The following is a 10,101-nucleotide window of genomic DNA, read 5'->3' as shown; positions in this document are numbered from 1 at the left end:
ATAAATATATATTGGAGTTTGTAAGTGTTTTGGAGTTTGTATGTGCTTTGTCTGTAGGGGCCACCGTAAATATACTTTTATTTATTCACTCCACATAAAATGTAATAAATAAATCATATGATACAAAACCCAACTATTTACATTTTAAACTTTTAACTATTTAAATTTTCAGCTTTTTCCTTTTAAACAAATTTAAAGTGAAACAACACAAAACACTGCAAACCACAACACAATGAAATATAAATTAATATATGAAGACAAAAAGAAGATGCACATTCTCTGTCATATGGGCCTGCAGGAATAAACTTTCTGAATCCTTTATCATCCGCAACTGAAAATAGTTGTGGATGATTATTATACCTTTCTAATGTGACGTTGTTGTCCCTGGCTCTCTTTCTCTCTCTTTCCCTCCTGCTCTGTTCCTGTGCTACTGCGAGTGCAACTACCGCCCCTCCCTCCTCTTCCCAGCGCAAAACACAAGGCTCGCGTGCGGAGTGAAGCGGAAAAAAGGGCGAGAGAGAGGGTGAGAGAAAGAAAAAAAAAAAACAAGGCTCCCAATAAGGAGCCGGCTCTTGTCGTTCACTTCAAAGAGGCGGCTCTAAGAGCCGTTTCGTTCGCGACCGACACATCACTAAACGTGCAAGAAACCGCCTCTGTCCGCCAATCCAGCAATTCGTTGCATTTCCGGATACTGTTCTTTAATAAACGGTAAGCACTATACATAATGTCCTTGCAACATTGGAATTTCATAAATGAATGAATCACTTGGCTTGCAAAAGTATGATGTCACAACAATGTGATTGGTCCCTTGCAATGTTGAACCTGGAACAACATTTATTATGATGATGTGGGAACATTACCAACACGAGGATATCAGATCATCTATCAATTGCTACAGGCTTACACACCAGTTTCAGATAGGAGAGACTGCCTTGGCCTTGTGTGTGGGGGGATATAACCGGGTGTTCTAGTCAACAAGAAATGGAGACTTTATTGTGTGGGTTAAAGCTGACATCAGCATGGAAATAAAACATCCCTGGTAACAACTGTAAAGTAGGGAGGAATGTTCTCACGCAGGACAAGATCCCTGACTGGAGGTCAAAGACCATTGCCATGTGGAAGGACCACGAGAGGAACAAATCAGGGAGCATTGAATCTGAACCATGGCATTTCCCCATCAGTAGCCAATCACAAATATTTCGTGTTTTCATATGTCTAATATATGTTTTGAATTGTGAATTGTACTTCACTTCTCCGTGTGCAGACTGCCTGACATAGAAAAGTCCACAGCTGTGCGGCCTGAATCTTTAACTGCCTGGTAATAAATGATAATGCAATTTCATGAATACAATATTTCATATCATTTCACTTTTTATCTTTTAAAAATGTTACAGCCTTTGAAATTAACATGTTCTAGTACACCTCACACTCCCCTTTCGACTTACCATCGTTTGCTGCAGGTATCGCTTCCATGTTAAATAGGATGGCCGCCGTCAGCCTTCAGCAATCTGTATAATTAAACCAGTCAGGTGTTAGACTAAGTAAACAGTTAATCTGCAGATTTTAATACAATTTAGTGCAGGGGAATAGTGCAGTTTGTTTTTGCTGTGTAAAACAAACGGCGGTCGATGGAGCAGTTAAAAAGTTCCCTTTTCTTCATTATGGAGTTTGTTGATCAGGTGCTTTGATGAAGGATATCCTCAGAGCAAATTCCTGCTACCTTTTCCCCAGTAAAGGTGTTAACGGTGATTACAGGAACAGCGCTGCTGTTTTGGACGCTAGAAGCACATTTTCTTTCACTCTGAGCTCACTGCTTCGGTAACGGCTCCGTCTCTTTGCTCCTTGTGTTGTGTAAACAGACTCTGCCTCCACGTTAGTGTGCTAGCGTCATCATCACTGCTGCTGTTGTGGCATCTTTTTTTTTTTTCTGTTTAAAAACTGGGCTGTGTGGGCTTAACGTGATCACACGTTTTTATTCATAACCTGCTCCCAAATAATGCATTTGTATTGCAGGTCTGTTTTTAGTCGTAAACAGTGGCGGTCCTAGCCTGTTTGGCGCCCCGGGCGAACACTCCCTCTGGCCCTCCTCCCCCGCCCACACACACACATAAAACATATTAAGGATTGTAAATTAACATAAAACTGTTGTCGGAACCATACTGAATTTCACCAGAGAAACACACACACGAAGAGAGAGAGAGTATGCATTACATGCAAACGGCTACTAAACCGCCATCATAATTCGTCATACAATGAGAACAGGACAAATCAACAATTGACAATGACTAATTAATATTAAAATCTGTAACCTAATATATTTTTTGGAGTTTAGTCTGTTACTGTTACTATTTTTACCATTTCTTCTTGGAGCAACTGTAACCCACATAATTTTCTTTAGGGATTAATAAAGTATTCTGATTCTGATTGTTTCAGGATACATGCCCTGCCATTATCCAATGACACACCTGCTTACCTGTATCTTTTGCTAGTTTCTCCTCTTCTTTTCTATTTTTTCTAAACTGAGCACCTGATGGCTTTGAACTTTTCTTGTCCATCTTCCACTGGTTTTAATTTTGCACTCCAGTATGACCACAAATCCACCAACTCGAGGATCACCACAACATAACCTAATAGACCTACACCTTAGTTCACAGATTCACTTTGTCTAAGGTGTATTTCTGGGATTTCACACAACCCAGGATTCAAATCACGAATACATAATGGGCTTGGATTTACATCATTATGAATGAAATGTGCTCTATTTGGAAGCAGCCGGCCCCCCTCCCCTTTCGGCAGGTTGTGTGTGAGACTTTAAATCATCAAACTGTAAATTATAAATTGTTATTGATCCCTTTACCCCTGGTCCTAAAGTGTATATTTATTTTCTTACTCTTTTTATATTTATTGTTTGTTTACTTGCACTGCTGTAACTGGAGCCTCGTCTCTCTATATACTGGACTGTATGTAGCGGAGATGACAATAAAGTTTACTTTGACTTCAGCAGCGAGCAGGCGCACCGAGGGCTGTCGCGCTCACTTTTCACGTTTCGAAAAAACATCGGTGCAAATTATAAATCTGTGTCATAATGTCTGGTGTTTTCGTGTTTGTTGTTTGCTTTTATTTTGTTTTATTCTGCGAGCTGGTTATTAGATGCTGCTCCAGCCAGAGAATCCTCCGCCGCCCTCTCCTCCCTGTGCCGCAAGCAGCAGGCGCACCTCGCTAACGGAGGGCGCCCTTACTCCCAGCAAATGGGCGATAGAAAACCGATCGGTGCCTAGGCCATTCCCAGTACGCGCTGGCTGATGTCGGGGCAGCATAAGTACGAGCAATTTTTTTATCCGCCCCCCACCACGATGCCGCCCCGGGCAACCACCATGAGCCTACAAGACATTTCAATATTCCACATTTTCATGCCCATTGCATCTCTGCACAATACCATGTTACACCAAGCAAGTTCAATATATTAGAATCATATTGTAGTGCATTAACCGGGTCACTTAAAACTACGCATGGAGATTGTAATATGGAACAAAACATGGCAAGGCAATTATCTTACCTTGGCGAAGTACCGACAGAGTCTTTTCTCTGCTCCAGAATGCAGGCTAATAGAGGAACAAAGAAAGCAGTGCCGCCTGTGTGCGATATGTTGTTTGCACGGTGTGCTGCAAACAGTGTATGCTCACAGTTTCGTTTTTGGAGAAACCCTGCCAAAAAGGGATTTCCGGTATGTGTTTGGAAAAAAAAAATGATGACAGGCCTGTTATAAATGACTTGTTGGTCTATAATCTGTCAAACACATCTCTCATAAATGATATCAAGTCATTTTGAGCCAGAAAGAACATTCCTGTAACAAGGCGATCCCCCAGTCATTTTTTGGCAAAGTCGCTTTTTGTTCATCCGGGTACGTCGGTGTCAGATCGGTGACATTAAAAATGTGTTTTTCAAAAGCAGCATAAATTGGAACAAATTCAATATCACAGTTCTAAAAAGATATATCAAGTAGCCAAAAAGTAGTGGATTGATTATAATGTAGGTATAATAATGCAGACACACACAAAAATACTTCCAAAGTCCAGAGAGCATTAACTGAATATTTAGGGGGGGAAAACACAAAATATGAGGGTTCATGTTCTGTCCAATTGTTAAAAATGCTTGTTAAAAGCTCAGGGATCAAAAGAAGCACCAAAATGAATGAACATTTTTTTTAATGGAGTAGGCCTAATTTTAGCACAGTACTGAAGTAGTTTACACCTGTGGCCCTGTTGTTGTATGGCTATTATGCTGTAGAAGCCCAGGTGAGTTAGTGAGCATCTGAGCAGATAACAGAAAAAGACAGAAAACACATTGAGTGTAGTAAATACAGATCACATTAATTATATGTTCATGGATGTGTGACAAGTTCCTTGTTGTGTCAATATGCTTGTAAGTTGTGGCCAAACAACTTGCAACAAAAAAAGTAGAATGAACTCAGTTCCAAAGAAAGCTAGACCAAGTGCCATTGAAATGAGAAAATAAGGTACTGGTTGGACTGATTTGACCTGAGCAGTACAAAGTATGCTCACCACATTATGTAACCTGTTTGAACCACACCTTAGTTTCAACCAGGGAATGACTATTTACATAATACAGTACCACCAGCCAAGTTAAATATTGAAAACTGCACACTAGCAGACTACTGTAAACACTTTAAAAAGATATTGAACTAAGTAGTTGTATTTTCATATCACATCCTTTATGTTTGTATGATAAATATAAGCGCATTATATGTTGTGCGTAGAGACCAAGTTGAGTTTCAACAACTAGGGAGGGTGAATATCCCTTCATATGTGGAAGAGTGTGTTTACAAGGTAGTTCCTATAAATAATAACAGCAACTGACTACTGAGTAACTTCTGTCTCTCTGTTGTCAGCAGTGCCCTAAAGGATAATAAAAAGTAGCACAGGTCGCACATACCTGCAGGTTTCCAATGATACTGCTGATGGTCAGTTAGGTATTAGGCAAAAAATTAGGTGGATTTCATGTAATCAACTAATCTAAATTACAGTAATCCTAATAATCCTTTCCTCTTCTTATGTGCTTTAAAGGCAGGAGGGATGTATAAACCCCTCATACCTCAAACACCACATGAAGCAGCTTACAGGGTAGCACCCAGTCCTTCAACAATTTCTTTTGGGTCCTCTTTATAGTCTTTGAGATGCACTACATGGACAAAAGTACTGGGCCACCTATAGGAGCTGCTTAGCTAAGAATACCTTGAGCTTCATGGTATAGGTTAATAGTTTTTGTACTGATGTTAATACCAGAGGACATTTGGAGCTCTGCAATTAAGGAGTCAGCAAAGCAGTGGAAAGATTTATGCAGTGGTCTGCCACTTTGCAATAACACTTATAGCGGACTGAACTTTCTTCCTTACTAGATATCCAACAACAAGTGGGATATCTTGTTGTTACTTGTTGAAAGAGTGGCATCCTATTACAGCACCACACTGAATCCAGAGCGCTCTTTAGAATAACTCAGTCTTTCAGTAATATTTGAAAGGTAGACTGTATGGCTAAGTTCTTATTTTTATACATCTATATTAAAAGATTAATAGGTGTGACTCAAAACGTTTCTATGTATGTAGTTAACATCTCAAAGTATAAAATGTGCACAAAATTGGACACTGATGTTCTCATCTAAGAGTAAACGGGCATCATTTCCATTTAGTGTTTTGTCTGTAATTCTTCTGGGATAAACTATATTTGAATTTTATTCACCGACTTTATTTCCTAATATGTAAAGTCCGGCTTTAAATATAGGAACATCATCTGACACACAATAGCTCTGTACAGCTTTGTTACCATATTATTGATTCCTGTTATGCCTCCTCGAGAGCAGGAGGGGGTACCTCAACAACTCGGTACAAGTGTAATAAAGAAAAAAAAGTTTAATGGCAGTTTTCTCACAAGAACAATAACCCAAATTCATACAGTTTGGTTGTGCCAAATAAAACCAAAACTTAGCTGAGCTTTTACCCTAGAAAAACAAAAACAGGGGGAAAAGACCCTAATCCTCAACTCAAAACAAGCTCAAAATTACATGGGTGGCACCAACCTACTTACCTAGTGTTTCTAACAGAAAGGACTCTACGTGAGTAAGTGTATGGGGTCCCCAGACTTAGCTAGTCCTCTTTACTCCCACCACAAACTTCAAACAAAAGAAATACACCAAAGGCGCTTTACACATGTGCCAAACAATTCTAAGGAAGAGAGCCACACCCAGCCACAGGTGAGTCTCCTTATCAAGGTGTGCACTCCTGGTTTGTCCAATCAAAGCCTCCTTCCTCTAATTAGCTGGAGATCCCCGAATTGACACCAGCCTGCAATCTGTGTACCTCAGGAAATGGCAAACAAAAGGAGGGAAAGAAAACATGCAGACACGTAACAATTCCTTTTGGGGTAAAACAGATTCATTTTTGGCCAAACTGCTACAATGCAATGTTTCGCACCTTTTAATATGAGAAAGGGAGAGGCTGTACTCTAGACTATTTTGATCAATATTTATTGTAGCCGATTATTAGAGATAGGTTGATCATATTTAAGATTGAAGCATTAATTAATGGCAGGACTTCTTTGAGCAGTTTTGTAGGAATGGGGTATAAAAAACATGTTGATGGTATGGAGGAAGTAATTGTTGCATGCATTGGATGCAGTCTCTCCTAACAAAACCAGGTTTCCTCCAGAAAGTTTCCCAATTATCTATGAAGCCCACATCGTCTTTTTTTGGACACCACTCAGACAGACAGCAATTTGGGGAAAAACTGTTAGACACATGAACAGGTTGGTTGTGTACCTGGGGCTTCTGTTTAACTCATTACCTGATTTGAAAATGGCTGGCAGTGAATGAGTTAAGACCATGCTTCCTCCTCACCGTCACCCAGCCTTCTTGTTTCCCTGGCTGCTTGGGACAATCTGCTGGGGGACAGCTAGCAGGGGCCTACTCTACCTTCGCTATCATTTCCCATTTCAGTGACCTGGAAAGATAAAGAGATTGACCAGAAATTATGAAAAACCATTGCCCTGACTGACCAGGGCTCCTCGTTTATATCTCACACACTAAAAGAACTGTGTGCGGGGGTGGGGGGCTAGGTGGTGGAATGTATTTTGTTAGCCGGCTGCAGGGGAGGGGTGGAGTAGTGGGTTCAGGGTGTGGTGTCAGGGAAGACTGACCACCCCAGGTGATCTTTATCATCTAATCATGCCTCTCCTGAATGTGCGCTGATCAGGAGAATGCAGTAGGAAAGCTGCGCAAACAAAAAGCTACAAGAAAACGCTTAAACATTCACCAGCTTGCAACGATATGTGTCGGGTCCTTTTGTGTAACACACATCATAACTAGACGTGACAGCAGACTTATGCTCTGAAACTCATGAGAATGACCAGATATGTACCATTGTGCCCGTAAACCATACCTACGTTACTGCACACACAAATTCAGCTGTTAACCCAGTGGTTCTCGTTCCCCACATGGCAGGAAGAAATATTTTCACTTCCCATCTAAACAAAACAATGACAGAAATGCCTAGCTGCAACTTTATTTAGATAAACACATTCACAATAAATCCTTCAGTAATTTGTTTTAAAACCAAACAACTCTCATACCAAACAACTATTTGTAACCTTTGTCACTAGGCTGCTTCATTAGTCTTCACCACCTTTTCAAAAAAGCAACAATTTAAACAGAATGTGAACATTGAACTTTATTTTTCCCATGTTTGGCAGTCTTAGTCTTAAAAAAAAAGAAAGGAAAAAGAAAAGAAAATCCAGAAACTTGTGAACAGAGATGAAAAATATACAACTTAGTGAGAGTTTAATACTATTACTCTTAGTGGCTGCAGTGAGCCTGTTTTTGACTGCAGAGCCATCTTAAAACAGAATGAACTAGATCCTGTCATTGATGTGTGAAGGCTGTAGCCAAAAAGCTGCAGCCATGTATGCAAGTCAACAGCTGCAGTAAAGAAGTGTACTGAAAAGTGCAAACATGTGGTCGGGTCTCTCATGCCCCAATCCTGGGTTTTGGAACCACTAAACAATGCACGACAGACCCAACCACATGTTCGCAATTTTCAGTACACTTCTTTATTGCGGCTGCAGCTTTTCAGTGGTTGCAGCCAAGAGCACAAGAGCATTTGGCTGCAGCCAGACCCTTCTCGATGCAGCGGATGCGCATATTATTAACATAACTGCGAATTTCTTTGTTCTGCCGTAAAAGTGATTCTGATGTTGAACAATAGTCTTGGAAGACTTTTTTTGCCAGGTAACTTACACACAACTTGTCAGAACTCTCACACACTTTGAAAACCACTGTGTTAAATTGACTTGTATTTTGAAGCTCATTATAACAATGTCCCGATGTATACAATTGTCCTGGTAAACCATATACCTAGGTGATTGCACACATACAGTGGAGCAAAAAAGTATTTAGTCAGCCACCAATTGTGCAAGTTTTCCCACTTAAAAAGATGAGAGGCCTGTAATTTTCATCATAGGTATAACTTAGCTATGAGAGACAATATGAGATGGAAAAAAAATCCAGAAAAATCACATTGTCTGATTTTTAAAGAATTTGCAAATTATCATGGAAAATAGTATTTGGCCAATAACAAAAGTTCATCTCAGTACTTTATTATATACCCTTTGTTGGCAATGACAGAGGTCAAACATTTTCTGTAAGTCTTCACAAGGTTTTCACACACCGTTTCTGATATTTTGGCCCATTCCTCCATGCAGGTCTCCTCTAGAGCAGTGATGTTTAGTGGCTGTTGCTGGGCAACACAGACTTTCAACTCCCTCCAAAGATTTTCTATGGGGTTGAGATCTGGAGACTGGCTAGGCCACTCCAGAACCTTGGAATGCTTTTTATGAAGTCGCTCCTTCTTTACCCGGGCGGTGTGTTTGGGATCATTGTCATGCTGAAAGATCCAGCCATGTTTCATCTTCAATGCCCTTGCTGATGGAAGGAGGTTTTGACTCAAAATCTGACAATACATGGCCCCATTCATTCTTTCCTTTACACGGATCAGTCGTCCTGGTCCCTTTTGCAGAAAAACAGCCTCAAATCATTAGGGCCCCCCCCCCCCCTTCTCCAAACACGACAAGTAGAGTTTTTAACCAAAAATTTCTATTTTGGTTTCATATGACATTCTAGATTCTTGCTCACTGTTCTTGTGGTCATTTTGACCCCACGGGGTGAGATCTTGCGTGGAGCCCCAGATTGAGGGAGATTATCAATGGTCTTGTATGTCTTTCATTTTCTAATAAATAATTGCTCCCACAGTTGATTTCTTCACACCAAGCTGTTTACCTATTGCAGAGTCAGTCTTCCCAGCCTGGTGCAAGTCTACAATTATGTTTCTGGTATCCTTTGACAGCTATTTGGGCTTGGCCATAGTGGTGTTTGGAGTGTGACTGTTTGAGGTTGTGGGCAGGTGTCTTTTATACTGATAACAAGTTCAAACAGGTGCCATTAATACAGGTAACGAGTGGACAGAGGAGCTGTTACGTCCCTCTGCAGCCCCTAATCATCTCAATGTTTTCAGCTGGTGCTAATTGGCCACACCTAGTCAGGTGTGGATAAAAGCATACCTGAGGCAAGCTTCCCGGGAGCTCACTAGTCTTTGCCTTGGTGGTACTAGCCATTTTAGCCAACCTGAGTCCATTTTAAGGTAAAACCTCGTTTCACCTACACTCTGGTATTTGTTTTTTCATGTTGCGGCTCTTACAGAAGTTGTTACAGGTCTGAGATAGCCAGAAATCTTGCTTATTTGTAGGTCACCCAATACTTATTTTCCACCATAATTTGCAAATAAATTCTTTAAAAGTCAGACAAAGTGATTCTGTTTAGTTTTTTCCTAATTTTGTCTCTCATAGTTGAGGTATACCTATGACAGGCCTCATTTTTATTTATTTTTTTAAATTGGAGAACTTTCACAATTGTTGGCTGAATAAATACTTTTTTGCCCCACTGTACACAAATTCAGCTGTTAAACTGACTTATATTTTGAAGATCATTATAACAATGTCCTGATATATACCATTGTCGCTGTACAAGTCTAGCATGCTC

The sequence above is a fragment of the Aulonocara stuartgranti genome (assembly GCF_965226115.1).
Source record: "Aulonocara stuartgranti genome assembly, chromosome: 4".
NCBI classification, from domain to species: Eukaryota; Metazoa; Chordata; class Actinopteri; order Cichliformes; family Cichlidae; genus Aulonocara; species Aulonocara stuartgranti.
The sequence above is the reverse complement of the archived record's forward strand: the minus strand, read 5'-3'. Positions refer to the sequence as shown.